Genomic DNA, 27,398 nt, shown 5'->3' on the forward strand with positions numbered 1-27,398 from the left:
AATTTTCGGGGAGGTTTTCCAAGCACTTACAACCACACAAGTATAGTTGTTGCAATGCGACGAGGCAACCAAAATCTTCAGGGAGCTTCTTTAAACAACGACAGTTATTCAGGTACAAAATTCGCAATGATGAGAGGAAAGGGAAGTCATTACATAATTCTCCAAGCTTTTCACAATCTGCTAAGTTCAAGTCCTCCAAAAATAGTAGAAGACGGAAACCTTCGGGGAGCTTCTCCAAACTCCTACATCCTTCTAAGTTCAGCACTCTTCTTCAACATTAACTTCATTCTCTCTGATGCCACTAGTCACAAGAGAGACAAGATCCAACCGATTGTTTGCACCAATAGTTGTACCTCTTAATCTTAGATGGATTCTGAGCACAGTAGGTCGTAAACCTGGGTACAAAATGGCTACCTCAACCTAATCCTTTATCATTGTGTAGTGACTGCCAAAGACAGACTCAACTTTTGATGCCCATTCATGCATAGCTTTTGCAACATTCTTCACCTTCTGAGATGAGTTCTTGTACAAGAATTTACCACTGGGGAAAAAACGCACATAGCGATACTAGCATACCTTAAGATCTACTATAACTCTTCAGTTAAAATATTTTTTTCCATGGAACTTGAACATCTGATGATTTCATTTTTTCATTTGTGATAATGATTACATCTGTCTTTTCTGGCAACTGTAATTCCAATGATCTTCCAATCAATAGCAAATGCACTGGATTGGTGGTTTTCCATTCTGCAATTCCGGCACGAATATAGCTGTTTCGACTAACATGCAGTCCATCAAAACGAAACCTAGGACGATGAAGCCACATTTTACACTAAGAGCCTCCAAAATCAGTTTTCAGAATCTTATAATTTCTTCTAGTCCAGAAATCTGCCAGGTATTAATGCATGCATTGTGCCAAGGACAAGGGGTCCGAAGGGCATAGCACCATTTTCGACATACACATGCTGCCCTTCCTAAATTTTAAGGTGTCATACATGCAAAAACCTCAAAAATCAGCTCATCGGGTAAAATATGGTGTATTAGAGCTGGGCCAGAAGCAGGCTTATTGCTCAAGCTTCCAAAAGCAGGAACTGGTCGAACTCTTGTTCCATACAAACTTAACCATGGCCGATGTGTATCCAAGTACTCTAGAGGTTTAGGTGGACCAGCAAGACCTCTTTCCACAGGTATTAAAAAGGCCATTTATGCAACCAAAGAGAGAAATGTGTGTCATTCAAGGCCGCCTCCTCTTGTGTCGTTTAATTTTAGCCACTCCCAGATTCCAGTGTGGGCAACATATTTGGGGACTGTTACATCCCCTATTGAAAGAGAATTGTTTGCATTGCCAGCAATGCCAAAATGCACAACTCCAACTATATTAAACGGATCAGACATCATCTGAGTCGTTACATCTGCATTCCACATTCCTCCACCGCATCTTACATAGATCACCTTTTTGCCATAGATTGTTCCAATGCGAAATCTGCGACCAAAAAAGTTGAGCAATGGGTATTTGGGATGACACCTTAGAACTTTGTGGCTATGAGAGCTTCTTCTTCTGGTGGATACACAGTGACCAAATAAATCTATGGTCCTTCTTTAGTGATCTCACCGGCTATTTCTGAGTGCCTTCTTGTTCCAAGGAAGAGCTGTAGCCGTCTCATATGTTAACACCGCCACCATTACCATAACTATAACATGAAGAGTCGCTGCCTCGAATTCCATACTGTCCATAGTGGATTTTGAAACTGAGTTGACATTTTTGACATTATAAATCCTCCTCTTCTTTCCAAACGAACCCAACAAGCAATCAAAATATAGGAGGCAAAATTTGAGTGAGAAGTGGTAAAAAAAAATTGTTTCAGGCCTCTGCGCCGTGCACCAGCCCAACGCGCCTTGCCTGGTGAGTACGTCGCGCCAGTGTTATTTTCACACTGTGGAGGAGCGCCCCATGTGCCGCGCTTTCTTCCTATGCACTGCACAGACTCATAAACACAGTCTTGGTCTGAAAAAAAACCAGTTTTGCCCTCTCTCCATGAAACTTCGACATGAAACCGAAAGAAATGCCTAGAAGCTTGGAGCATTCATTCTGTCAAAATCGATGAATGGAATTCATGGAGCCCTTATAATTTTCTACACAGCAATGTCTTCTCATGATTGTGAAAATTTCATTTCCCAATCATGGAATATATATATTTAAAATGGGCTTACTCCAAGGTGCACTACTCTAATGTGCTGACTGAGATTTGATTTTTCAGTAAAATTTTGAAAATAGTTGTTCGAGTGGCACTTTTTCCTCTCACCACAGGTTGGTTTACTTGAATGTGCATGTACCTTTCGATCTGTTTCCTCAATGGTTGACTTCCAGAAACTTTCACAACAAACATGGCCGTAATTCTGTTGCATATGTTCTCTCAAAACCTTTGCATTTATAAAGTGCTTCAAATAGCCAAGCTCAGCAAACAACATTGTCTTGATTTCTTTGGAGTGAATGATGAGTCCCGTTTATTTGTTGTAGGGTTGCTGAAGCTGCTGAAGACAATAAGTTGACCAAGGCCTATATTTGAAATTCTTCATGACGGAAAAATTTAAAAATACACTTATGCTAACCATTGATTTGACGATTCCCTCTTCAAAACAGAGTTTTGAAGAGGACCCAACCTGGAGTATTATAGATGATGGTAATCTTGAAATGAAAACTTATTGATCCTCCCTCTGGCCTGCTGGCATTATTTCACACTTCTGGAGACAAAACCCTGGACTCAAGAATTAAAATGACTCTTTTTTACCAAAATGGCATTTGATGACTGCAAATGACGAGAAATGAACATTGGTGAAATTGACTATGACAGAGGACTGACAAGACTGAGTCTAACATTGGCTCCAATTGGGATGGCAGCTACTGTTCCATGGAGGTGCCAAGAACTGCAGATCTTTGGGTGAGCAGACAGCGGCTTCGTCCATTGGCTATGGAGTCATTATTTCGACAACCAACACAGACTTTGACGCCTTTATTGACTGAAAATGGACTCAAACCGACTCAATTGTGAAACTAAAATGACTTAAAAACTAAATCAGCAAACTGTACTAAAAAATACTAAGACCTGAACTTAAAACTTAAAGCTGGGTGGCAGTACATGGCCACCTGTGTTTCTTACAAGTCAATATACGATCAAACTATATCAAAATGCCAACGTAACCAATCAAGCAGATGCCTTCTTGATTGATCCTCCTGATCAAATCTCCTGGTCAACAGCAGATACTTGTAACTGGGCATCCAAAAAGCTAATTGACCCTGATCTCCTTCATCACCGAATATTGCAATAAACACCTTCACTGCTGAATGCATTAGATTTTCCATTGGATCATGAAGAACATGAAGATTTTCCTCCTGCGGAAGAAACAAGATGTCCTTCGCTTCAAATTCTGATCTTCCTTCATCATGTGCTTCAGTAAAACTATGATCCTGGGCTTCAAAAAACTCTGAACAGGTAGATGAGCAGATATCTTCTTGGAAAAACATTTCAACACATGAAACATATGAAGAGGAATCTGAATGGAAATCCTAAATGTTTTGATATTCTGTGGTGTGAATGTATTGAATGAAGGTCTGATCTTGTTTTTCATACACTGACTGGATTACCTCCTCATGAAGGTTGTATTCAAATGAACTGAGAACATTTGGATCCAAAACTTTGTCTTCTTCATCCGAGATGATTTCAACAGCAGAGTTCTCTTTCATAGGATTCCGTACTAGGCATTCTTGGTCATCACAGTCTGAATCTGGAACTGAAATAGCTGTCCTGACATTATCACATTCTGAAATTAGAACTGAACTTACTTGCATGCCGTCTTCTTCTATTGACAGATCTGAACCGACACTTTTTCTTTCATCAACTTCAGCCATATGGAACTCTTCAACCTGCTGATCTATTTCATATAATTCATGTTGACTGTGAAGATGCAGAATTCTTTCATCTTCCACCGTACTACAATCTTGATCATGCTGCAAATTTTCATGATCGTCTTTACGCTGCTGAAATGGATTTTCATACAGGGCTTCCATGATCTCATCATCCATGAAATTATCATCTTCATAATATTTTTCAAGGCTTTCAATAAAAGTAGAAGCATGTTTGCAACAGTGATGAACTAGATTTAATGATGGATAAGATTCTTTATACTTCTCAAAGAATATTGAATGAAAATCCTTTAGACAATAAATAGAAGCAGGTGGCAAACTTTCATACGAAGATCAGGCTTCGTCTTCCAGAGTAGCCATAAACATTTTCATCAAATAGTCTTAAGGAAAATCGATCTTTAATTTATGCACGTGAATGTGAAATTTCACCAGATGAAGAGCAGCATCATTACCTTCCACATTTCTGAACACAGGCAAATTCTTTGACCAATCTACCTTGGGAATTTTATTTGGAAACCTGGGATGTGATCTCGGCTCATGGGAGCGTATCTTCTTGCAATCCGATCCATCTTAAGAGATCTCAAAGCTACTGATCCCTCTGCAGTGGAGTCACCATGAAGGATTGATTGCATGGATTCTTCAGTGAATGGAGTCGCCAGGTGAATGGTTTCAACCATCTTATGTCTGATCGTTGTTCACCATCAACAATCAACAATCTTCAAGGAAACCATTTTCGGTCCCCAGTATGGTCGCCACTATTTTAGCGCTCAAATCTGCCTCACGCTGAAGGAAGGCGAGGTTCAAGGCAACATAAAACCAAGCTCAACCTCGTAGCTAGCCCTACGAGGACAGGAGAGGGCTCTCTCCGGGTCTATCTCGATAAAATGATCAATCGAGTCCGAGATGACTTAAAATGGGAATTGATTTCTAGGCTAGTAAAATGAATTTGAATGAGGGATATTTGATTTAATGACTAAGTTGCTGGGTTGCATGGGACAAAGACAGCATGAGCAGAGATTTGACCAAAGGCACAGGATATTTCATAAGGTGAGATAAGCATGAGGTTTTAGCAATCGAATTGAAATTAAATGGGGTGAAAAGACCGTTTAAGAAAGCTGAAAAGGGCATTAATGTATGAATCCTTTCCAGGCAGAAGAAACACATAAAGACTAAACACTTCCTCAAGGCAGAGCAACGACTGAATTCTACCTTTCTCACTTGAAAGTATTCAGCTAGAAACAATCATGAATGGACTGCAAAACAACACATGATACATATGAAACAGAGAGAAAAACACATTACCAAAACCCATACCGCAAGGATCTTATAACTCAGAGCTGAACCATTAATTATTTCTCTGTCAAAACTGTACTGTGATAGTACTGGGTTTTTTCTTCCCACACTTTTTCTCAGAACTCGGGACCATTTACACATAATTTTCATACAATAAATAGACTCAGGAATGAGAAAACAGATCGATTGGGAGTAGGGAGCTAGAAAACTAATCGAAGAAGATAGGAAAAGAGTTGTCCATCTGTGCTAGGGACAGAGCAGCGTTACATTATTCCTTTGAAAATCTCTAATGACCAATGGAGAGGTGGCATCTGTAGATGTAAATCCTTTTGATTTGTAACTGCAGTTAAAAAATATACCGTCAGTTCCTGTTTCTCTGCTATGACAAGTGTTTTTGTTTTAAATGTAAGTGTTTCAATCTGTGACTGTTCGCTTTTCATTTACCTGGGCCTTTTGAATAAAACTATTTTTCTAATAAAAATAGCCTTTAAACTAAAATTACGCCTTGAATAAAGGGAACCGCCATTTCCAGAAGCAATATAGCCTGTTATGCCAGAAGTAAGAGCATGCATAACAATGAGAGGGATGCTTGCATGTCTACTTGCTGAACAAGAGTAACATCTGGCACAGTCCTTGGACAATCCACGGCGATCTGCTATTTCTCTGCTTCATTGTGCTCGGCATTTGTCATTTGAATGAAAACCAACCTTTCAATAAATTTGCCTTTGAATGAAGACTTTGCCAAAAATCCATCGGTAACATGAATTTGATTTCCATTAGAATGCCGACATTCCACCTGTAATAGACATGAGAATCAAGTGGGTGTAACTCCCCACTGCTTGCTGCAATAAATGTAACAGCTAAACTCCTAACCCATTGGCTTGGATGACAAATTAGAGGAGCAGCCCGCAAAACTGCATCAAGAAACAATCCTTTCCTGAGTGATCTTTCTTTTGAAAGAAATGAAAAACATTTCAATGCATTGACAATGATTTCTTCTACATGTTCGTTGAGAAACTGCTCAATATAAGGCAGCAGATACTTCTCCACCGTTTCCCACAATCATAGCACTCCATTGCCTATAAATTATGTTATTGTCCTCGTCCCAATCATCTGAATCTCCCTTTGAGGGTGGCGCTATCTTTAACTATGATTGTCTACGCAAATTACTAATCAATGCCATGACCTCCGAGTTAAAAGGAGCATAACCCAATATTTTGTTTTCAACTTGCATAGGCAACTTGTCAAAATGTTTGCCAATATAAACAATTTCAAATTTTATTTGGATGTCATTTAATATCTCCTCAATTAGAGGCCAAGGGTGGTTAGAATTGAAAATTGCACGGTTATCGAACATAATAAGTATGGAGATGTTTGGAGGACAATTAGATAGATGGAATGGGTTCCCTTTTCCAGGAGTGAGAAGGCGGTCTAAATCCGATAAAAATTTCTTTTGCATATTGGTGGCCTCCTCTTCTGACAAAGCCTGCCTTGTATGAACTGTAACAGGCCATAATTGATTGCCTTCTCTTTGAATTTCTGCCCATCTCTTCAGCAAAAATGGGCTTCTTTGAATATAAAAATGTTGTAATTTGTTTATATTTATCAGGTGGTCCATACATTTCCCTTCCAACATGGGGAAATCATGTAGATGCAATGTTTCCAAAGAGGGGAGGCAATAGAAATTTTCAGGGAGGTTTTCCAAGCACTTACAGCCACACAAGTATAGTTGTTGCAATGCGACGAGGTGATCAAAATCTTCAGGGAGATTCTTTAAACAACGACAGTTATTCAGGTAAAAAATTCGCAATGATGAGAGGCAAGGGAAGTCATTACATAATTCTCCAAGCTTTTCACAATCTGCTAAGTTCAAGTCCTCCAAAAACAGTAGAAGACGGAAACCTTTGGGGAGCTTCTCCAAACTCCTACATCCTTCTAAGTTCAGCACTCTTCTTCAACATTAACTTCATTATCTCCGATGCCACTAGTCACAAGAGAGACAAGATCCAACCGATTGTTTGCACCAATAGTTGTACCTCTTAATCTTAGACGGATTCTCAGGACAGTAGGTCGTAAACCTGGGTACAAAATGGCTGCCTCAACCTAATCCTTTATCATTGTGTAGCGACAGCCAAAGACAGACTCATCTTTTGATTCCCATCCATGCATAGCTTTTGCAACATCCTTCACCTTCTGAGATGAGTTCTTGTACAAGAATTTACCACTGGGGAAAAAACGCACATAGCGATACTAACATACCTTAAGATCTACTATAACTCTTCAGTTAAAAGATTTTCTGCCATGGAACTTGAACACCTGATGATTTCATTTTTTCATTTGTGATACTGATTACGTCTGTTTTTTCTGGCAGCTGTAATTCCAATGATCTTGCAATCAATAACAAATGCACTGGATTGGTGGTTTTCCATTCTACAATTCCGGAACGAATATAGGTGTTTCGACTAACATACAGTCCATCAAAACGAAGCCTAGGACGATGAAGCCACATTTTACGCCAAGAGCCTCCAAATTCATTTTTCAGAATCTGATAATTTCTTCTAGTCCAGAAAGCTGCCAGGTATTAATGCATGCATTGCGCCAAAGACAAGGGTTCCGAAGGGTATAGTGCCATTTTCAACATACACATGCTGCCCTTCCTAGAGTGTAAGGTGTCATACATGCAAAAACCTCAAAAAGTAGCTCATCGAGTAAAATCCGGTGTATTAGAGCTAGGTCAGAAGCAGGCTTATTGCTCAAGCTTCCAAAAGCAGGAACTGGTCGAACTCTTATTCCATACAAACTTAACCATGGCCGATGTGTATCCAACTACTGCAGAGGTTTAGGTGGAAAAGCATGACCTGTTTCCACAGGTATTAAAAAGGCCATTTCTGCAACCAAAGAGAGAAATGTGTGTCATTAAATGTCACCTCCTCTTGTGTCGTTTAATTTTAGCGACTCCCAGATTCTGGTGTGGGCAACATATTTGGGGACTGTTACATCCCCTATTGAAAGAGAATTGTTTGCATTGCCAGTAATGCCAAAATGCACAACTCCAACTATATTAAACAAATTAGACATCATCTGAGTCATTACATATGCATTCCACATTCCTCCACCGCATCTTACATAGATCACCTTTTTGCCATAGATTGTTCCAATGTGAAATCTGCAACCAGAAAAGTTGAGCAAGTGGTATTTGGGATGACACTTCAGAACTTTGTGGCCATGAAGGTAGCTTCTTCTAGTGGATACACAGTGACCAAAAAATCTATGGTCCTTCTTTATTGATCTCACCGGCTATTTCTGAGTGCCTTCTTGTTCCAGGGAAGAGCTGTAGCTGTCTCATGTTAACGCCGCCACCATTACCATAACTGTAACATGAAGAGTCACTGCCTTGAATTCCATACTGTCCATAGTGGATTTTGAAAATGAGTTGACATTTTTGACATTATAAATCCTCCTCTTCTTTCCAAATGAACCCAACAACCAATAAAAACATAGGAGGCGAAATTTGAGTGAGAAGTGTTAAAAAAAATTGTTTCAGGCCTGTGCGCCGCGCACCAACCCAACGCACCGCGCCTGGTGAGTACGTCGCGCCAGTGTTAATTTCATACTGCGGAGGAAAGCCCCATGCATCGTGCAACCCATGTGTGTCGCGCTTTCTTCCTATGCACCGTGCAGACTCATAAACACAGTATTGGTATGAAAAATCACCAGTTTTTCCCTCTCTCCATGAAACTTCGACATGAAACCAAAAGCAATGCCTAGAAGCTTGGAGCATTCATTATGTCAAAACGGATGAATGGAATTCATGGAGCCCTTATAATTTTCTACACAGCAATGTCTTCTCATGATTGTGCAAATTTCATTTCACAATCATGAAATATATATATTTAAAATGGTCTTAATCCAAGGTGCACTACTCTAATGTGCTGACTGAGATTTGATTTTTCAGTAAAATTTTTCAAACAGTTGTTCGAGTGGCACCTTTTCCTCTCACCACAGGTTGGTTTACATGAATGCGTATATACCTTTCGATCTGTTTCCTCAATGGTTGACTTCCATAAAATTTCACAACAAACATGGCCGTAATTCTGTTGCATATGTTCTCTCAAAACCTTGACATTTGTAAAGTGCTTCAAACAGCCAAGCTCAGCAAACAACATTGTCTTGATTTCTTTGGAGTGAATGATGAGTCTCGTTTATTTGTTGCAGGGTTGCTGAAGCTACTGAAGATAATAAGGTGACCAAGGCCTGTATTTGAAATTCTTCATGATGGAAAACTTTAAAAATACAATTATGCTAACCATTGATTTGACGATTCCCTCTTCAAAACAGAGTTTTGAAGAGGAATAAACCTGGAGTATTATTGATGATGGCAATCTTAAAATGAAAACTTATTGATCCTCCCTCTGGCCTGCTGGCACTATTTCACACTTCTGGAGACAAAACCCTGGACTCAAGAATTAAAATGACTCTTTTTGACAAAAATGGCATTTGATAACTGCAAATGACGAGAAATGAACCTTTGTGAATTTGACTCTGACAGAGGACTGACAAGACTGATTCTAACAGTGGCTCCAATTAGGATGGAAGCTACCACTCCGTGGAGGTGCCAAGAACTGCAGACCTTTGGGTGAGTAGATAGTGCCTTCGTCCATTGGCTATGGAGTCATTATTTCGACAACCAACACAGACTTTGACGCCTTTATTGACTGAAACTGGACTCAAATCGACTCAATTGTGAAACTGAAATGACTTAAAAACTGACTCGACAAACTGTACTAAAAAATACCAAGACCTGAACTTAAAACTTAAAGCTAGGTGGCAGTACATGGCCACCCGTGTTTCTTACAAGGCAATATACGATCAAACTATATCAAAATGCCATCGTAACCAATCAAGTAGATGCCTTCTTGATTGATCCTCCTGATCAGGTCTCCTAGTCAACAACAGATACTTGTAACTGGGCATCCAAAAAGCTAATTGACCCTGATCTCCTTCATCACCGAATATTGCAATAAACACCTTCACCTCTAGCTGCAATAGATTTTCCATTGGATCATGAAAAACATGAAGATTTTCCTCCTGCTGAAGAAACAAGGTGTCCTTTGCTTCAAATTCTGATCTTCCTTCATCATGTGCTTCAGTAAAACTATGCTCCTGGGCTTTAGAAAACTCTGAACAGGTAGATGAGCAGATATTTTCTTGGAAAAACATTTCAACACATGAAACATATGAAGAGGAATCTGAATGGAAATCCTGAATGTTTTGATCTTCTGTGGTGTGAATGTATTGAATGAAGGTCTGATCTTGTTTTTCATACACTGACTGGATTACCTCCTCATGAAGGCTGTATTCTAATGAACTAAGAAAATTTGGATCCAAAACTTTGTCTTCTTCATCTCAGATGATTTCAGCAGCAGAGTTCTCTTTCATAGGATTCTGTACTAGGCATTCTTGGTCATCACAGTCTGAATCTGGAACTAAAATATCTGTCTTGACATTATCACATTCTGAAATTAGAACTGAACTTACTTGCATGTCGTCTTCTTCTATTAACAGATCTGAACCGACACTTTTTCTTTCATCAACTTCAGCCATATGGAACTCTTCAACCTGCTGATCTATTTCACATAATTCATGTTGACTGTGAAGATGCAAATTCTTTCATCTTCCACCATACTACAATCTTGATCATGCTGCAAATTTTCATGATCGTCTTTACGCTGCTGAAAGGGATTTTCATACAGGGCTTCCATGATCTCATCATCCATGAAATTATTATCTTCATAATATTTTTCAAGGCTTTCAATAAAAGTAGAAGCATGTTTGCAACAATGATGAACTAGATTTAATGATGGATAAGATTCTTTATACTTCTCAAAGAATATTGAATGAAAATCCTTTAGACAATAAATGGAAGCAGGTGGCAATCTTTCATACCAAGATCGGGCTTCATCTTCCACAGTAGCCATAAACATTTTCATCAAACAGTCTTCAGGAAAATCGATCTTTAATTTATGCACATGAATGTGAAATTTCACCAGATGAAGAGCAGCGTCATTACCTTCCACATTTTTGAACACAAGAAAATTCTTTGACCAATCTACCTTGGGCATTTTATTTGGAAAACCTGGCATGTGATCTCAGCTCATGGGAGCATATCTTCTTGCAATCTGATCCATCTTAAGAGATCTCAAAGCTACTGATCCCTCTGCAGTGGAGTCACAATGAAGGATTGATTGCATGGATTCTTCAGTGAATGGAGTCGCCAAGTGAATGATTTCAGCTGTCTTATGTCTGATCATTGTTCACCATCAACAATCAGCTCTGAACTTGAGATATGTACTGGGGAAAAACAATCTTCAAGCAAACCATTTTCGGTCCCCAGTATGGTCGCCACTATGTTAGCGCTCGAATCTGCCTCAGGCTGAAGGAAGGCGAGGTTCAAGGCAACATCAAACCAAGCTCAGCTCTCCGGGTCTATCTTGATAAAATGATCAATACAGTCCGAGATGACTTAAAATGGGAATTGATTTAGGCTAGTAAAATGAATTTGAATGAGGGATATTTTATTTAATGATTAAGTTGTTGGGCTGCATGGGACAAAGACAGCATGAGCAGAGATTTAACCAAAGGCACAGGATATTTCATAAGTCGAGATAAGCATGAGGTTTTAGCAATCGAATTGAATTTAAATGGGGTGAAAAGATTGTTTAAGAAAGCTGAAAAGGGCATTAATGTATGAATCCTTTCCAGGTAGAAGAAACACATAAAGACTGAACACTTCCTCAAGGCAGAGCAATGACTGAATTCTACCTTTCTTACTTGAAAGTATTTAGCTGGAAACAATCATGAATGGACTGCAAAACAACACATGACACATATGAAACATAGAGAAAAACACATTGCCAAAACCCATACCGCAAGGATCTTATAAATCAGAGCTGCACCATTTAATTATTTCTCTGTCAAAACTATACTGAGATAGTGCTGGGTTTTTTCCTCCCACACTTTTTCTCAGAACTCAGGACCATTTACACATAATTTTCATACAATAAATAGACTCAGGAATGAGAAAATAGATCGATTGGGAGTAGGGAGCTGGAAAACCAATCGAAGAAGATAGGAAAAGAGTTGTCCATCTGTGCTAGGGATAGAGCAGCGTTACATTATTCCTTTGAAAATCTCTAATGACCAATGGAGAGGTGGCATCTGTAGATGTAAATCCTTTTGATTTGTAACTGCAGTTAAAAAATAGACCGTCGGTTCCTATTTCTCTACTATGACAAGTGTTTTTGTTTTAAATGTAGGCATTTCAATCTGTGACTATTCGCTTTTCATTTACCTAGGCCTTTTGAATAAAACTAATTTTTTAATAAAAATAGCCTTTAAACTAAAATTACGCCTTGAATAAAGGAAACCGCCATTTCCAGCAGCAATATAGCCTGCTATGCCAGATGTAAGAGCATATATAACAATGAGAGGGTTGCTTGCATGTCTACTTACTGAACGAGAGTAACATCTGGCACAGTCCTTGGACAATCCACTGCGATCTGCTATTTCTCAGCTTCAGTGCACTCAGCATTTTTCATTTGAATGAAAACCAACCTTTCAATAAACGCACCTTTGAATGAAGACTTTGCCAAAAATCCATCGGTGACATGAATTTGATTGCCATAAGAATGCCGACATTCCACCTGTAATAGACATGAGAATCAAATGGGTGTAACTCCCCACTGCTTGCTGCAATAAATGTAACAGCTGAACTCCTAACCCATTGGCTTGGATGACAAAGTAGAGGAGTAGCCCGCTGAGCTGCATCAAGAAACAATCCTTTCCTGAGTGATTTTTCTTTTGAAAGAAATGCCAAACATTTCAATGCATTGACAATGATTTCTTCTACATGTTCGTTGAGAGCCTGCTCAATATAAGGCAACAGATACTTCTCCACCGTTTCCCGCAATCATAGCACTCCATTGCCTATAAATTATGTTACCGTCCTCGTCCCAATCATCTGAATCTCCCTCTGAGGGTGGCGTTATCTTTAACTATGATGCTCTACGCAAATTACTAATCAATGCCATGACCTACGAGTTAAAAGGAGCATAACCCAATATTTTGTTTTCAACTTGCATAGGCAACTTGTCAAAATGTTTGCCAATATAAACAATTTCAAATTTTATTTGGATGTCATTTAACGTCTCCTCAATTAGAGGCCAAGGGTGGTCAGAATTGAAAATTTCACGGTTATCGAACATAATAAGTATGGAGGTGTTTGGAGGACAATTAGATAGATGGAACGGGTTCCCTTTTCCAGGAGTGAGAAGGCCGTCTAAATCCGATAAAAATTTCTTTTGCATATTGGTCGCCTCCTCTTCTGACAAAGCCTGCCCTGTATGAACCGTAAAAGGCCATAATTGATCGCCTTCTCTTTGAATTTCTGCCCATCTCTTCAACAACAATGGGCTTCTTTGAATATACAAATGTTGTAATTTTTTTATTTTTATCAGGTGGTCCATACATTTCCCTTCCAACATGGGGCAATCATGTAGATCCAATATTTCCAAAGAGGGGAGGCAATAGAAATTTTCGGGGAGATTTTCCAAGCACTTACAACCACACAAGTATAGTTGTTGCAATGCGATGAGGTGATCAAAATATTCAGGGAGCTTCTTTAAACAGTGACAGTTATTCAGGTACAAAATCTGCAATGATGAGAGGCAAGGGAAGTCATTACATAATTCTCCAAGCTTTTCACAATCTGCTAAGTTCAAGTCCTCCAAAAACAGTAGAAGACGGAAACCTTCGACGAGCTTCTCCAAACTCCTACATCCTTCTAAGTTCAGCACTCTTCTTCAACATTAACTTCATTCTCTCCGATGCCACTAGTCACAAGAGAGACGAGATACAACCGATTGTTTGCACCAATAGTTGTACCTCTTAATCTTAGATGGATTCTTAGGACAGTAGGTCGTAAACCTAGGTACAAAATGGTTGCCTCAACCTGATCCTTTATCATTGTGTAGCGACCGCCAAAGACAGACTCATCTTTTGATGCCCGTCCATGCATAGCTTTTGCAACATCCTTCACCTTCTGAGATGAGTTCTTGTACAAGAATTTACCACTGGGGAAAAAATGCACATAGCGATACTAACATACCTTAAGATCTACTATAAATCTTCAGTTAAAAGATTTTCTGCCATGGAACTTGAACATCTGATGATTTCATTTTTTCATTTGTGATACTGATTACATCTGTCTTTTCCGGCAGTTGTAATTCCAATGATCTTCCAATCAATAGCAAATGCACTGGATTGGTGGTTTTCCATTCTGCAATTTCGCCACGAATATAGGAGTTTCAACTAACATACAGTCCATCAAAACGAAGCCTAGGACGATGAAGCCACATTTCACGCCAAGAGCCTCCAAAATCAGTTTTCAAAATCTTATAATTTCTTCTAGTCTAGAAAGTTGCCAGGTATTAATGCATGCATTGCGCCAAAGACAAGGGGTCTGAAGGGCATAGCGCCATTTTCGACATACACATGTTGGCCTTCCTAAAGTGTAAGGTGTCATACCTGCAAAAACCTCAAAAAGCAGCTCATCGGGTAAAATTCGGTGTATTAGAGCTGGGTCAGAAGTAGGATTATTGCTCGAGCTTCCAAAAGTAGGAACTGGTAGAACTCTTGTTCCATACAAACTTAACCATGGCTGATGTGTATCCAAGTACTGGAGAGGTTTAGGTGGACCAACATGACCTGTTTCCACAGGTATTAAAAGGGCCATTTCTGCAACCAAGGAGAGAAATGTGTGTCATTAAAGGTCACCTCCTCTTGTGTCGTTTAATTTTAGCCACTCCCAGATTCCGGTGTGGGCAACATATTTGGGGACTGTTACATCCCCTATTGAAAGAGAATTTTTGCATTGCCAGCAATATCAAAATGCACAACTCCAACTATATTAAACAGATTAGACATCATATGACTCATTACATATGCATTCCACATTCCTCCACCGCATCTTACATAGATCACCTTTTTGCCATAGATTGTTCCAATGTGAAATCTGCGACCAGAAAAGTTGAGTAATGGGTATTCGAGATGACGCTTCAGAACTTTGTGGCCATGAAGGCAACTTCTTCTGGTGGATACACAGTGACCAAACAAATATATGGCGCTTCTTTATTGATCTCACTAGCTATTTTCGAGCGCCTTCTTGTTCCAAGGAAGGGCTATAGCCATCTCATATGTTAACGCCGCCACCATTACCATAACTGTAACATGAAGTGTCACTGCCTTGAATTCCATACTATCCATAGTGCATTTTGAAACTGAGTTGACATTTTTGACATTATAAATCCTCCTCTTCTTTCCAAACAAACACAACAAGCAATCAAAACATAGGAGGTGAAATTTGAGTGAGAAGTGGTAAAAAAAAATTGTTTCAGGTCTGTGCGCCGCGCACCAGCCCAATGCGCTGTGCCTGGTGAGTACGCCATGCCAGTGTTAATTTCACACTGCGGAGGAGCGCCCCATGCGCCGCGCGGCCCATGTGCACCGTGCCTTATTCCTATGCGCCACGCAGACTCATAAACATAGTCTTGGTATGAAAAATCACCAGTTTTGCCCTCTCTCCATGAAACTTCGACATGAAACCAAAAGCAACGCCTAGAAGCTTGGAGCATTCATTCTGTCAAAACGGATGAATGGAATTCATGGAGCCCTTATAATTTTCTACATAGCAATGTCTTCTCATGATTGTGCAAATTTCATTTCGTAATCATGAAATATATATATATTTAAAATGGTCTTAATCCAAGGTGCATTGCTCTAATGTGCTCACTGAGATTGATTTTTCAGTAAAATTTTGCAAACAGTTGTTCGAGTGGCACTTTTTCCTCTCACCACAGGTTGGTTTACATGAATTCGCATGTACCTTTCAATCTGTTTCCTCAATGGCTGACTTCCACAAACTTTCACAACAAACATGGCCGTAATTTTGTTGCATATGTTCTCTCAAAACCTTTACATTTGTAAAGTGCTTCAAACAGCCAAGCTTAGCAAACAACATTGTCTTGGTTTCTTTGGATTGAATGATGAGTCCCGTTTATTTGTTGCAGGGTTGTAGAAGCTGCTGAAGATAATAAGGTGACCAAGGCCTGTATTTGAAATTCTTCATGACAGAAAACTTTAAAAATACACTTATGCTAACCATTGATTTGACAATTCCCTCTTCAAAACAAAGTTTTGAAGAGGAATCAACCTAGAGTATTATTGATGATGGCAATCTTAAAATGAAAACTTATTGATCCTCCCTCTGGCCTGCTGGCATTATTTCACACTTCTGGAGACAAAACCCTGGACTCAAGAATTAAAATGACTCTTTTTGACCAAAATGGCATTTGATGACTGCAAATGACGAGAAATGAACCTTGGTGAAGTTGACTCTGATAGAGGACTGACAAGACTGAGTCTAACAGAGGGGGCGAGAGCTACTAAACTGATAAAAATCTCCTTTTATGTGGGAGAATATCATCTCAAATGAGGCAGGGGAGGCATACCCATACTTGCCAAGATAAATGGATAAAAATAACAATGGTGAGCCCAACAATGTGGGACTGAGCTACAAAGTACATGATACATGATATGCTGGCATCAATGGGCCTAAAAATAGTACAAAGGATAATGTGCATGGAAAGACATAGGTGAGGAATGAATACAATAATGTGTGAGTACATGAGACATAATGCCCCTCAAGCTGACAAGGCGAGGGTGGGTCACAACCAAGGAAGCCCTGTTGAACAATAAAGGGATTTGAAGATTTGAATGGAGACATGCATGATGTGAGAACTGCAAGTCATTGAAACTGAACCTATCATATATATGTAACTCCATTTGACATTGTATCAACATCTGTGAACATTTGGGAATGTGGGAGGCTACTTGAAGTGCCACCCCCTCATGATGTTTGGAACATCTCACACACACCCAAGAATCACTGGGACAATCATCTAGATCACTAAATCATCAAGTCTATGATTCTTAATCATGCTATAAGGAGTTGGTGCCAAGTACGTGACAAACAACCAAGTCAAAGGGAAATGATGATTTCCTTTGCTTGATGTTAGGGCCTTAGGTTTTTGCCATTAGATGTATATTCCATGCCCTTTAATTTTCAGTGTTTGAATAAGTTGAGGCTATGACCACTAATGTTTTCATAGCCTCAAAGTTATTGTATGACATCTTCGAATTTAGAAATCAGTCTTTCAGATTAATCACATCGTAAGGATTGGGTCAACGTTTCGAACCAACTAATGTGGTTCATCCTGTTCATCCATAGAGAGTTCAACCAAAGCATGAAAGAGTGTCAAGTCGATGGGATTGATGAGGTCACACATGTTTATACAATTAAGTAAAAAGGGGTTATGTGTGATTTTTTCATCAATCATAACTATCTGAAATGAAGTTGTGTCAGTCTAAAGTTCTAATGGTCATGAGTTCTGGTCATTAAATACGTTTTAAATTCTTATTCCCTATTCCTATCTACCCCATGTTTCCCTATTTCCTACCTTACTCCATATTTCCATTTATACATACCTTCATATATCATCTACATCCTATCCACTTTTCACATATCATTTAATTCTTATTCACATCACATTTCCTTTCCCTCCCTTCGTTCTAAACATATCCCCATGACACCACTACCACTCCCCAATACTCATCACATGTACAACTGTCATTCTCATTCTCCCCTATCCGGCTTATTCTCATGTCACTATATAGTCATCCAAACTATGCCTAATTTGAGCACATAACATCCCTACTAGATAACACAGATCGATTCCCAGCTGACAGTTGATGAGAAATTGAGGCCATACTCACTGTGGGAATGTGTTGCACAAGCTCTGTTTTAGTCACCATTTTTTATAACGGTTTTCGACCACATGGAGGAGACTTTTTGAAAGCCAAAAGAGGTTTTTCTCATGCATGGGTAAATAAAAAATAACCTCTTCTAGTTTATGCACAAGTGTTAGATATCGAGATATTTCACTACATCTTCAAAGCCCATTTTTCGGACTACACAAATACTCTATTTTCAGTCATTGTTTTTTAGAGTATTTTCGGGGAAACTGGGAAATAATTTAGAGAAATAGAAAGAGGTTTATCTTTTAAATGATATCATTTAAAATTACAATAACCTCCTTCAGTTTTGACACAAGTATAACATTTTGAGAGATATGGCCAGTTGAAAATTTGCTACGCAGTCCATGCCCACACTACTACATGCATGATCAAGTGAATCCACTTGTCAGGTTTTCAAGAGGATGACATGGAGTATATGTGGTAGTCATCTCACTTCCATAGTAGCCCACCACATGCCAGTTTCAGAAGCCCAAGGTTTTGGATGATCCGTAGCTGCTACGTAGCCTTTTCCACACTCAAAAAGAAGCCTTGTGCTTTTTACTATTTTACTTCATGCTAGTTATGTTTAGAGATACATTGGTTTTCTATTTAGAAAAAGTTTTTTTCAGAGAAAAAAACATTTTTATGTTTTATGCTTTTAAGGAAAAGTATTTGGAAAAAAACAATTTTCCTCCTTTACGTTTGGAGATTGATCCTATGTTGGATCAAATGTGCATTGAATTTAGACATGATTTTATCCTATGTATGAACTATATAAGATGATGAATACATATGGAAATGGCAGTTGATGGTTTCATTATTGGTGGGGAAACTATTGCATTTTGTTGTTGTGATCCATGTTAATGTATTTGATTGAATGTTGAAGAGATTCCAGTGGAGTTGTAGAGATACTTATGGTATGGATGTTTCAGATATTGTTTCTTCTTAGTTATATATTATCCTTGTTATGTTATCTTATTAAACTAATTTGAAGGGGTATTGAATAGTTATAGTTGAATTCATCTCATATGCTCATGTCTAGCTATGCCAAATATTTCAATTTGCAAATGAAATATCTATGCCTTTAACGGTTTTGTGTTTTCTTCTTGATAATCATTTATCTGATTTGCAGTAATGAACTATTAGTTATTATGTTATTTTTGATGAATGTCTTGATATACCCATCTTCACTACACTACAATTTTTCATTCATTCTGAAATCCGTACTAATTGAGCCTTTCTACATCAAATTGGTTGGAGATACATCATCATGTTGGACCAGGAAGGTCATGATCGCATCACTAGTTTTTACAAGAACCCTCTACTACCACCATACCAAAAATCAAACATTTTCATAACTGATCTCTGTAAAAGAAAATCATATTCAAAAGTGTTATCTCTGAGTCTACTCGGTGAGGGATCCCCCTTAGTTTGAAGAAGACCATTCATTCAACCAAAATAGGTTGGTGGTTACCTCTAAGTTTTCTCTTTTTAGCCTAGAGAAAACTACGGAGTGCTAACGCTTGATATGAGGTACAAAACAAAGATTAAATATGTTACCAAGTTACAACGTCCTCTAGACCACTATTTTGGAATAAATGTGTTGAAGTTGAAAGAAGAGGGGCCCACCAAATTTAAGGCAATAAGGAATCCTTGTCAAACACACAAGGTATCATTGTACAGTGACTGATGGAATGACACTAGTGATGATGATGGAAGGAAACAAGATGAGTGGTGGACTAACGAATTCCCTTGTTAGAGCATGATGTGTATGTATGACGTTGCAACGACTGACTCGATTCCAGAGGGGATGATCAATGACTCAAACAAAGACTTGGAAAAGATGGAGCAGTAGAGTGAGAGGCCAAATATGAATATAATGGGATGGATGTATCACAACATTGTATGGAACAATGTAACTGGACTTAAGGGAACTTGAAACAGACTCCATAGATACAATGGTGACTCATATGGAATGCTTTGAACAAGGGTGACTTGATGATGCTATCACATAGGGGAGGCCAGAAGGGGACCATAAAAAAAATGAGTAAATGATGGTCACTCGTGAAAAAATCAACATATGAGTCAACTAGTGCAAAGGTAAAATGGTAGCAAAGTACAAGTGTCTCAATTGAAGAAATTCAATTTTAATAGATGGCAAAGTGAGACCTCATGGAAAAAAAAGCTTCCTAGTCAGTTTCAAATTACGAAAAACAAAGGGAGACCCATTATAGAATTTGGTGAGAGGTTTCCAATGGGGTTGATGGTTCATTAAACAGAGCTACATTTTGGTCACAATGGGCGACAAAAAAACTAGGATTTTTCCTATAAAAGGGAACTTTTCCCCCAAATCCAATTCATTTGCACAGTGATTTGTTAGAGAATTTGGAGAGGGGGAGAACGCCTTAAATATTGTGGAGATCGTAGCAGATACATTGATCGTCAGAATCAGGATCTCTATGTTGGAGGTAGGTGGCATAACTTTACTCATATTTTTTGGTGGATTAGACTTTCAGATTATGGCTTTAGTTCATTGTGGGGGACCCTTGCTTATCCTCATGGCTGCACCACACTTTTAGGGGCATTCTTTGTGTTCTAGAACACATAAACTAGGATGATAAGTGCGTCTAACACATTTTTGAAGGAAAAAATGTGTTCTGGGCTAAAAGTAAAAGAAGGATTGGTGGTTTGTGGTGAGTTGAAGCTAAGAACTAGACATGCATGCCTTTGACTCTGAGCTCACAAAACATAATGGCATTGTTCAAGTATAGCACAACTAAAGGTTGTAAGGAAAGAATGATATTTGTAGACCCTCCATGCGAGATTTAGGGGAATCAAGTAGTGAGAGGGATTTTGGCATGCCATGGCATGCTAAAGTTATTGTAGAACCCTTTGATGAGTGTTGGTGAGGCCTTGTTGTCTAGGATTGTGAGTCACTGGGACCCATATTAGGAGGCATTTGTAGTACAGGAGCATAGGATCGAGATCACAATCTAGGACATATATTTTTTTGATAGGATTTCCCCCCCTAGGGGTAGTTGGGAGATACATCTAGTGTTGTCTCGTGGGAGGCATATAGGTCAGTTTGTTGATCATCACTGTGTATTAGGGGTTCATGCAAAGGGCATGACCATTTAGATCAGTGACCTAGAGAGGCTTGAGACATGAGCTATAGCCACAACAATGTTGCAAGTCATAGGTAGTCATTCCTTCGACCACATTACTGGGACGAAGATGATGTTGGTGGAGAATGTGTTGCCAGGGACCTACTACGGGTGGGCCCAGATGATGTTTTCATCATTCAAACAACGTTTGATACTATGAATGTGGGGGACCAATCATAATTGTTCTTTTGGGACAATGTTATGCTTAGTCTTCTTTGAGAAGATCCCCACTATCCATCCTCATGTACAGATTTGTGATGGGGGCCCAAAGGAGCCCAAGATGCGCCGCCAAGGGGTAGCTACTATGATGAGGGGGAGGAGGGGGATTCAAACGAGTGTTCTGACTTGAGTTTTTCACACATTGGGACTAGATGCCACTCTACATGGATTATTATCCATATAGTGGAATGAGCTATGAAGGTGATCCTGACTTACCACTTCCGCTGGGATGAGCATGGGGTCTAGATAGGAAATATGTTTATGTGTTACTGGTTTATATACTTTATGATATGCCGATATAGCATTGGTGAGGCGGGGAGGATACACGTGATGAGTTCTAGTGCTTGGGGTTGCAGATCAAGGTGGGACCACATAACAATAGAGATCAAGTCATGATAATCTATTAGGGGATCTCCGATGTAGATTCAACGTGCTACTAACTAGAGTGAGATAACAGGAGTGGCATGAGTTAGAAGATCGGTATATACATGAGTGCACTAGTATTCCCTTAGAATGGTGAGGAATCATGTGACGCATTGCTATGGTCGGTCAGGCAGTATAAGACCTACGAGATGGTGAGATGGAGCCATTGGCTTGGGAGCCTCGAGATGATAGTGATTCGGCATAGGAAAATGTGGGTGCCCATTTTTGTTTTTTTATAACATGTGAAAGAGCATGTCCTTTGTATTTAGAGTAGTGGACTCAAAACACTGTATTATGATACATATTTATGGTTATGCATCATGCGCAACGATTTTGGTTCACCATTCATCTATGGATATATTCTTGTATATGCATGTGATCAATGCCAATATCGAATGTTATTTTCAATGGTATCTACATAGTGAATTTTGGCTCTAGGAATGTGAATGAATGTAGGGGATTTCAACTCACATGCCAAAATATTAACTCGTAGATATTTTCTAAATAGGACAGGATTATGCACATGATAAATGTCATTCAATTTCATTATAAGTATCAAGGAATCAAGAAAAACATGAATGGGAAGGATGCTACAATCAAGGGAAATAACTAGAAAACCAATCACGGCATCATATTTTGCCTAGTTATTGGTGGAAGATCCAATCCAAATGCCATTGGGGTGGACTAATGAATCTAAGGGGGTGAAAATCGCCCAAGTTTCCGAGGCTAGATTCCTGGTGAAGATACTCGCACCAGCAGCATAACTGATATAAGGTGTGGATGATGGATCCATCAGAAAGACATAAGAAGACAATGCGTAAGATGGCGAGGATGCAAGCTACCTAAATGAAATAAAATGAAAAAGTTAAATACATTTCAATCGGAAATTTTATGACTAAAATTTCTTGAGGTAAAGTGCATTGCGAGGATTGGGAAGGATTTCTCCTTCTGGACCCTCTAAAAGGTATTCCCCTTTTCCCAAACATTTACGGATGATGTAAGGTCCCAACCATAAGGGTTTAAGCTTTCCGTGCCCCAGGACATCATGGGATTGGTCCTAAACAAGAACAAGGTCACCTTTATGGAAGGTATGAGGGTGGACCTTTAAGACATACGAAGATTTGGTGCACTTTTTGGCTACTTCAATGGTTTGCAACGCAACACAACGGTCTTTTTTGGTTTGCTCAAGCACGATAATTCATTGTTTTAAAGGTTGGGTTTCTAGGAGGAACTTGAAGACAAGGTGGAGGGAGTGGATTTCACACTTGATTGGTAAGGTTTCCTTGTCTCTGAAAACAAGGTGGAAAGGAGTGAACGTGGTGGCAGAATTGAGAGAAGTTCTATAGGCCCAAAATGTAGGGAAGAGCATTAAATTCCAGTTGGTATTTTGTTTATTCACTGTCCATTGAAGCATAGTCTTAAATATTTTGTTCACAACTTCAACTTGGCCATTGCCTTGGGGGTAATAACATGACTAATATTGGTGTTAAAATCCCAATAAAAGGATAGTTGATGCCATGTCTCATCTTCAAAGTGTCGGCCATGGTTAGAGACTAATTGTTTTGGAACCCCAAATCAAGTGATAACATGGTTAAAGTAAAATATGGCTACAGTAACTGCAGTGGTATTGAATGTTGGCATGGCTTCAGCCCATTTGGTCAAATAGTCGATGACCATGATAATATACTTGTGGTTATTAGCATATGGGGATCACCACTCCATAAAGTCAATATCCCATTTACAAAAAGGATCAACTACAATGATGGGATGGAGAGGAGAAGGTGGGGATCACACGTTAAGGGCATATAACTAGAAATTGGGACAATGTTTGACTGCCTCAGTACAATCGCTAAAGGGAGAAGGCCAAAAGTAACCAATGCACATGATTTTCTTGATAGTGTCCATCCTGAAGAGGTGACCACAACAAGTGCCACTATGGCATGCATTGAGCACTTGCTCCGCTTCAGCATGGGTGAGACAATGATGAAGGATAGTGTCGACACTGTGATGATAAATATCATCACTAATGAGGAAGTAGTGAGGGGCTTGATGTAAAATACGCCATTGATCATCACCAGTGAGGTGGGGGGGGGATTTCTGCGTTTTAATATAAGTAAGGATGTCACCCTAGCAAAGATCATCTGAGGTAATGGTGAACAAGTGTTCATGTGGAATATCATCATTTATAGGTGGATCCAACGTAGCAGTGGGAAATTAATAAATGAATTCAACAAGGGCTAAACCTTTCTTACTCTTGGGTGTGACAAATTCAAGATCGAATTCTTGAAGGATAATGATCCAACAAGTGTACTTCACGTTAATGATTTGTCAACTCAATGGGAAAGCCATCGGGTTGGAATTGGTCACAACTTTGGTGGTATGCATAAGGATATAATGATGAAGATTTTGAACAAAGAACACAACAACCAATGCCAACTTTTCTTCGTGTGAATAGGATACAAGGGGACCATTGAAGTTCTGACTGACATAGTATATGACATGCTCATTTCCAACAGAATATTCTTGTATTAGGACCCCAATGACTGAATAGGCAGATGTATAAATGTAAAATATGAAATCCCTTTCGAAGTTAGGTGGAATAATCAAGGTAGAAGAAGTGAGAGAATATTTGAGGGCATCGAAAGACTTTTGAGCTTGGTCATCACAAATAAATCGAATGTTAGATTGAAGGAGTCTAAGAAACCCATGCACCATGGTGGCATAGTCAGGAACAAGTCGACAAAGAAAGTTAACTTTGCCTTGGAGGCTTGGTAATTGGCAAAGGGTACGAGGAGGAGGAAGTTTGAGAATGGCTTAAACATTGAGAGGGTTAAGAGTGATACCATATTTGGATACAATGAAGCCTAAAATTTAGTTGAGAGGAATGAAAAATACACACTTAAGGGGTTTGAGGTCAATGTTATACTTGTGATGTTGAAGAAAGATGGTACACAAATCATGAAGGTGTTGCGACCGAAGTTTGGAACGAGTGGTGAGATTGTCTAGATATGCAAGGATAATATGAGAAAGGTCCTAAAAATAGTAGGACATGGCACGCTGAAAAGTGGTCCTAACATTATTTAAACTGAAAACCATGACGTTATAAGCCAAAGTTCCCCACAGACTAGTGAAGGAAGTTTGAAGTTGATTAGCATAACGGATATGTATCTGGTTATATTTGAAGAATCCATCCATAAAGGAGAGAACCTCATGCTCTGCACACTCAGGAATGACTTGGTCTAAGAATGGTGTGGGAAAGTTGTCTTTGGGACAATCTTTGTTCAAATCGTGAAAGTCTGTGCAAACACGAATGGTGCCTTGTTTCATAGGAATGAGAACAAGATTGGACACCCATGTGGTGCATTCGATCAGATAGATGAAACCAGCCTTTTTGAGCTTATTGGTTTCAACTTTTATAGCTTCATGTTTTGAAGGATGGATACGCCTTTCCTTTTGGCAGATAGGGATGGCATTCGGCCAAGTGTTGATGTGATGTTCAATAATGGTAGGACCAAGTATGGGCATTTTAGAATAAGACCAGGTGGAAACATCACAAAATTATTTGAATAACTTGGTGTAAGAATAAATTTATATCGAGGTGCCTTGTGCCCCCAAGCTGATATTTTCTTAAATCCCAGGTTTATTTAAAATGCTTATTTTATTGGTAGGGGAAATGTTAGCCATATTTCCTTCTTCAAAAGTATATAATGCAGGAATGGGATTTTGAAACTAATTGAATTCACCATGAATGAAGTCTTTTTATTCCATAACATATTTTTCAAGGGTTTGCTAAGGAAGGAAGTATGAAAGACAATGCATATCCTCCCAAGGACAATCATGGATGTTCATAGCCTCCATGACCTGTTCATCAGAATGGAATATTAGGGGACTAGAAGAAGAGATACCACATGATGGAGAAGATTTGATTGAGGCATCTTCATGAGCAACAAGGTTCACATATGCATTGTTAAGGTGTGGAGACATATGACTAATAGATGGGAGATCTACTGATGTTCAGACTAGAGTGTTCGTCGAAGAAGGTTTAACATAATTACTATAGGAGACATCAAGGGAGTTCAAATGCATTGATCTCATGGATGACGATAGGTAGAGAATGGTAGTGGCATTATCCATCATCTCGACATCAAGGGTAGGGATCACGATGGGTGGTTAAGAGACCTATTGTTATGCTTTAGGAGTGGGACCAGAATTTGCACGTAAAGGAGAGGAGGGATCACTACGAGTTACCGGTAATTCATGAAGCACTTGAAGTGTGTGATGAAAATCTTTGAGATGCCAACAATAATGAGAATAATTGCCATAATTATGACATAAATAATAAGGGTGATTCATGCATAACGATATGTTCTTCTTAGTTGAATCAGGTAAGGTGACATGGACTTCAAGACTATTAGAATTAGGGAAAGTATCAGAGACCAAATTCTTGATATGAAAGAGTTTAGGTTAGTTATTAGTGGCATGATCAACAACATCGGGCAAAGCACATGGAGGAATAGTATTTGGCAGATTAGGAGGAGCTAGAGTTGTTGGGGGTGGAGGAATAGGATTTGGCAGATTAGGAGGAGCTGGAGTTCTTGGGGGTGCCTTGTCTTTGGTTCCCTTTTTATGGGAATTTCTCCCCTCACTAGATGCTTTTGAAATAGAGTTAGGTTCCTACTGAGGTTGTTATGGAACTAAACCAAAGGCATGGGTAGGAACAACAAGCTAGATCTGGGTCAAGGCAGTGAAGGGTTTGAGTTTATTGGGGGGATTATTTGTGGGAGGATCAATGTACGGGACTGGGATCCCCAAGGTAATGTTAGGTAAACTGAACATAGCCATAACAAGTGTAGAATAATCTCTTGGTGATCGAAATAAGAAATGTATCTGACTAGAAGGATAATGGCCTAGGGGAACTATTCCAAGATGGTTAAGACCAAGGGGAAGGGTTTTGAGTAGAAAAGGATTGGGAGATATACCAGTATAAGGAAATGGTCCTTCAAGATTAGTATTGGAAGGTTGGGTTGTGTTGGGAACAGCAAGTTGTGGAGGTGTTAGCTGCTGTGAAGATATACCAAACTGTTTGTGGGCAACCCATGATGTTTAGAGCATGCAAACACTAGATGAGCTAGAATCAAAAGTGTTAAGTGGTGGACCATAATAAGCACCAAGAAAAGTGGAATGTTTGTAGAATACAAGGGATACATTGGTGAGGGACGAGACAATCTTATTATTGGTGCTAGATTAGATGTTGGAATGAGGTGAAGTTTGAGATTTGGGATCATAGTATGTCAACTAATCGATGGTTATGATATTTCCATTATGGGGAAAACACATCTTACGGTGAACCGCAGATGTGACAACTGACATATAATAGGTATAATTATGAAGGCTAAGGGAGCATTGATGAATTTGATATCAATAGGGATATTCTTGCTGACAATAGTGATAGGAAAGTTGCGATA

General features: G+C 39.2%; 3 pseudogenes; all 3 read right to left on the minus strand.

Moving 5' to 3' along the window:
- Positions 1-258: 258 nt before the first annotated feature.
- LOC149146033 (F-box protein 7 pseudogene) lies at positions 259-1,203 on the minus strand (annotated as a pseudogene).
- A 5,953-nt stretch (positions 1,204-7,156) lies between these two features.
- Positions 7,157-8,101, minus strand: LOC149146034 (F-box protein 7 pseudogene; annotated as a pseudogene).
- Positions 8,102-14,063: 5,962 nt separating this feature from the next.
- On the minus strand, positions 14,064-15,008 carry LOC149146035 (F-box protein 7 pseudogene; annotated as a pseudogene).
- Between the last annotated feature and the right edge of the window lie 12,390 nt (positions 15,009-27,398).

The sequence above is a fragment of the Pinus tabuliformis genome, chromosome X (genome assembly GCF_031772625.1).
Source record: "Pinus tabuliformis cultivar Carrire ecotype Pingquan chromosome X, CPIR1, whole genome shotgun sequence".
Taxonomy (NCBI): domain Eukaryota; kingdom Viridiplantae; phylum Streptophyta; class Pinopsida; order Pinales; family Pinaceae; genus Pinus; species Pinus tabuliformis.